Below are 5,799 nucleotides of genomic sequence, written 5' to 3'. Positions count from 1 at the left end.
CTTACCAGCAATTCCCCCTGGTCTTAGGTCCAGACTTCTTTTGGACGAAATAGAGGAGCAAATTATGGCATGAGCAAAGAAAAATAAGAAAAGTGAGCAGTCTTTGTCATGCGTCCAAAGTGTCCAATATATATGGTTTAGAGTATTGTTTTGGGTCTTGGGTAAGTTGCACCAGTTGCTGGGACCATCTAGAATGAGGTCTAGAATATTGCCCTGACTTGATATGGATCCACTGAAACCACTGGCTAGATTCAGTCTAAGCTTTGTAGAGCTTTCATTCAGCATTAAAACAAGCTTTTTCTTTAGTTTAGAAAGTAAATTACTTAATTTATTTATTATTGGATGATGAGTCCAGGTAGATCTTAATATTTCAGCCAGGCTTGCAGCAAGTGATGAGGAAGAGCTTAGAAAACTAAACTAATCAGATTGTATGGTTCCATCACCTCCGGTGCTGGGCTTACAACCTAATAATTCCAACAATAAGTCTCATTAGTTATGTTCAATTTAAAACGAGGAAAGTTTACTTGACTTGAACCTATATTCGCATTGAATTTGGTCAAGCATATTCTGGATCAAAGTCCAATATTTTAGTGGTGTCCTCACAGAGACTAAATTCTTCAAATTTGGACCCAATTTCACATACCAATAATGGACTGGGTCATGTTTTGATCAACCCAGTACTTGTACCCACTATTTTATTCAATTGACGAAATACTATATAGAAGCTCATAAATTTGAAGCAGGATTTTTGATATTGGTGCGTACCATCCTCTACCGGATGGACCATACCATATTGATGGTGAACTAAGACTCGATACAAAAGCATACCAAATCTTGGTAAACCGAATCGATATAAATGTGAAGCAAGATTTTTCATATTTGTGCATGCTATCCCATACTTGATATACCATATCATATTGGTATTGAATTGATATAAAGACGTGCCAAATCTCAGTACATCGAATCAGTCCCAAACATGGGAGAGTATTGATAACACGTCAGTATAATACCAATATGAGGTCTAATACCGAAATGATGAATCTTAATTTAAAGATCATATTGAATTATAAAATAAAATTGTGAAGTATTCGAGATCTTTAATCGGCCAATCTGAAGTAGCCGGCCAAGTGATCGAGGCTCTAGGCTTTCAAGGAAACGGCTTTGTGTATTTTAGCTCAAACGCCAAGACTTTGCATGGGCTCTTGCAGCAAGTTTTCATATTATTTTGGGGAGAAAGAGTAGAACGCTTATTAGCGCCAGAGCACAATTGGAACTCTCATGCGAAAAAACAACAAAACTAACAATTTTGGTTGATGAGATATCCAAAATAGTCCAAGTACCTCCCACATTACAAGTAGGGAGTAACCCATCCTTTACTTCTTTTTTTTTTTTCTCAAAAAAAAAAAAAAAGTAGAACAATAGCCCACTTTTTGAATGGACATATTTGCTCAATATATAGAAAACAAAAAAGATTTAAAACCAAAAAGTAATAAACTTGAGTCGAAATTTAACTATAATCGGAAACAAATAAAAAATTCCAACACAATGGATCTCCTTAAATGAGTTTGTGATTTCTCTTTGAATCAAATGAGTTGGCCAACAGAAGACCGACCTTTCTACCAAGATTAATGATGTTAGTAATGAAACATTTCAATGTCACAGTCAATCCACGTGTTCCATCTATGACATATTATTACATAAACGCACGAAAAATTATGTAGAGGGGAACATTCAAGTTAGTCGTACGCATAATTAATTGAACGCCCATGACTTTTGTTCACTTGACAATACCAAAGAACTTGAGGCCATCCATATAATAATCTCCATGCGCCTTTGCTCACCTAAGCTTGCTTTCTTGCTTCCATTTTGGAGTGCAACAACCACCCTTTTTGAATTCCTTTTCTCTTGCCCATACATCCAATCTCCCATTGATGGCCCTATCTTATTGAGGACATGCATGAATTGAGTGCACATGATGATATACAGATGCCCACAATACCATATGACAGGTATCAATTGAGTGACCATCATGACAGAGAGACACATGGGTGTATAAATATATGCTTTTGATTATGATATTTTGTACTTTGGATACAATTGTATATGATGAGTGCAGCTGGGCTCAACTTTCTTCTTCCCTCTTGAACCTGTGCATGGAAGGTAGAACTTTGAGGCAGGCAGAAAAAAATAATTCTAAGTAAATTAGCATACCATGCATGCTTCTCAACCTTCCATTTTAAAGCAGAGCATTTTTTTTAGTAAGATGGATATACTATATGGAGAGCTTCAATTGAAGAGAAACAATAGCTTCTCAGTTCTGCTACTCCCACTTTGTTATTTATTTACATTAATGTTGAAATGTCTATTGTAGAGAGTTCCTAATGTCTCAAAACTTGAGAGATGCTTCCTCAAAGATGTTCATCTCGGCAATTCTCACATCACTTTACAGATATAATAGAACTAATTGATGGTGTATTTATTATTATTCTTCGAAAAAAATTGTGACAAGTTCTTTGCATGGTCAGTTTTTATTATTTCAGACTAAACTAATGTGCTTATTATGTTAATAACAAATCTAATTCATTGACTACTACCTAAGACTCCTATAAGTATTGTATTGTCTAATCAAACTATTAAACTATCGTCATGGACATCAATCGAAATCGATCCGATCTTTGAATAAAATGTAGATGTATCATTAATGGGTTTCCTGTTCATTCAACTTGGTTCCTGCGATAAAAAAGTGTTTGAACCTATTCTCTGTTCCCTTTATTCTTCACGAACAGAAACAAGATGAGACCTCTAAATGCCTTTGTCTATCATGGTGTTTTAAGTAATAATTTCCTCTGAGCTGTAGTGACCATCAATTTGTTTTCTTCATGGATAACCCTCTCTTATATGTGCAACATCCTCTATAAGTTAATCACAAAAAGTAATTACGCTTTTAAGCTAAGAAATTATTTTTTGTAAATACTCTCTCTTCATAATCTTTCTTACCAAGGGTGATGCATGTGGAAAAGCCTACAGAAGCTTATGCCACCTTAAAATTGATGGCTTCAACAGACGAAAATCCTTGGCACTGGAACAACCCTGCAAGCGAAGGAAGAGTAGCAAAACCTTGTGATGCTCGAGAGCTCGTTCGGCCGGTTATTGTTGTTGTTTCCGAAGGGAAAGTAGCAAAACGGCATCACGAGTCGACCCCATTTGGCCTCGTTTTCATATTGGATGACAGGGTCGAGCCTTCCACCTTGTGGGACCCATGCACGTTGCTACGTTATGATTAGGTTTTGGGTGCCACCCTGGGCCTTTGCTTAATCCCATGATGACACGGTTACAACTATTTCTCTCAAGGACGGTCCCCATCTGACACCACTGCTTTATTTCTCTCTTTTTTTCCTCCTATCATTTTCTGATATATATTTGCAATTATTCCATCTCTTTAAATAGATGTATAGGTGGAGAGAAAGCGAGAGGGAACAATGTGGGGAGTGCTAATAGCATTGGGGTGAAAGAGACTAAAAGGTATTGCAAATTTGATGTGGTCCCTTTGAAGTTCCTTGTTATCATCAGATTTTATTGGTTTTATCTTTAAAAAGGGAGGTAGATTAATACATGTTGAGAAGATCGAGATATTGATTGGTTCTTGGACGTCCCATACTTGTGATTATGATCATTAATGATGATTCTATAAGTGCCATCAATTACTGGTGACTTTAGATTTAGTTCACGCCACACTATGGTCTACTCAATATAGATGACTTGTAAGCTGGTTTCCATCCTTCTTGGTGTAGGCTAAGAAGTCCACTGATACTTCTTTATCACGCCGTGATAGGTGAATGACCAAATTGATGTTGTGGCTAAGAGGGGTGACCAATGGATGACATCTTCCATTTTTAGCCTACACTAAAGCAAAGAAGAAAGCATAAAGAATATGATTACTTGCATTATTTTTTCGATAGTATTCTCTAGGTATTCTGTGACGCCCAAGGAAGCATGCATATATTTTGCTTATAAATGGGACATGACCGACATACAAGTAGAGAGAAGGAGAAAGAGGGAGAGAAATATTAGCGGTAATTCTATTCCAAGGTGGATGGCATGGGTTTATCATTCACTTTTAGCTGGACAGTATGCGAATATTTTAGAGATAATAGATCATATCTGATGGCTTAGATTATTAATGTAAAACCTTCATTTTCAAATCAAAATCTGATTAAATCCAAGTGGAGATCAACTCGAGCATAATCAAGTCAATATACATAGACATTAGACACATTATATGAAAATGCATTGCACTAACAAGCATCAAAGAATGTCATTATGCTCGAGTTTCTTGGTAGCTAGTGTTTTTAAAACCTCTACATGTATGACTTTGATTCATGATTCCATATTCTATGAAAGAATTCCACCTCTCTCATGGTGCGAGCATTAATAAGACACTCATCTAGCCTGTCAAATGGCCCAACATATGGTATAAAAATTGTCTCTGTGGACTATGTGCCTCCAGCTCACAGCTAACCACTAGCTTCGGCGGCACTGTGCAAAGGGGAGAATGGGTTGGCACCAGGGCCCTTCCAGTAGTGATAATACGAGAACATAGTGATGCTGCTGAAATGTTGTAAAAATTGATCCCTGGTTGGCTTTCATATTGAAGTATAATTAATGCATCATGGAGGATCCTAGCAGCTGGTGCCAAGAAGTAAACCATTAATATACGTTGACACAAAGCACCATACACCTCCCTTTAGGCCTTTGCTGCCTACAGTTTATAGCCCTCGAATGATGCAATTGTTGTTCTCCAAGCAAACTGGAGCTAACATGTCTCCTTTTTTTCTCCTTTTGAGCCTAACCTAAGAACTTAATTGTTAGCATATGTTAATTATACATCATGGTTTAACTGCATACCGGAAAGTCCATCAGTTCCGACAAACTACCGCTGTCATAGAATTAGGTGTAAATGTTACTTTTAGCTTGTTAGGACTAGAGTAATTTGCTTTAAACAATCAAAGCATAGACTTGTTTAGGTGTGGAAATGCTAAAGACACTGTTGCAGAGCTTAAGTTCTCTAATTTACTGCACCTGATAGCATTGCTGAGAATCTCCAACTTCATGGGGAATTTCCATACACCATATTGATAATTTCCAAGCTTCTCACCATAGTCACAGAGTATTTATTCCCAGTTAATAGAAAAAAATTGATCAATTGATACCAGCAAAATATATTCCAATTGTACTGTAAACAAAGACGCATGTATACAAGTTCTGGATTTCATGTCTGTCTGTCTGCATCAAAAGCCAGATAGTTATCTTCCCAGGATCTCATCTCCTAAATTTTTCAAAACTAGCAGTGCAACCAGGAAGCTCTTGTGATAGGGTTTTTGCAGATTTCTCAAAACCATTTATTGAGACTGATTCAAGTGGCTAGCATTCAGATTCATGATTCTGTTGTTCAATGTTTCAGACCTTAGGAGAATATGGAAGCAAATGGACCAGCCATAGGGAAATTTCAGTATATCCAAAGCCCAGGCCCCACCCATTTGCATATCCACGGAGCAAGCCACAGGATGAGCAGATCCTGATGAATTGTTGGGACCAATGGCAGATATGATCCCCACAAGATATAGTGAAAGACTGCAATTTTTGCGCCACATGATCTATTCTCCGACACCTTTTTACAGAACGATGAACTCAAAATCATCATACAAGTCCCCACCATACTGATAAAGTTGGGGACCGAGCAGTAAATGGCAGCCATAAAGCAAACAAAGGAATAAGCATTATTGCAATCGAAGGACCATA

This window comes from Elaeis guineensis, chromosome 3 (assembly GCF_000442705.2).
Source record: "Elaeis guineensis isolate ETL-2024a chromosome 3, EG11, whole genome shotgun sequence".
In the NCBI taxonomy this organism is placed as follows: Eukaryota; Viridiplantae; Streptophyta; class Magnoliopsida; order Arecales; family Arecaceae; genus Elaeis; species Elaeis guineensis.
This window is presented reverse-complemented; position numbering follows the sequence as displayed.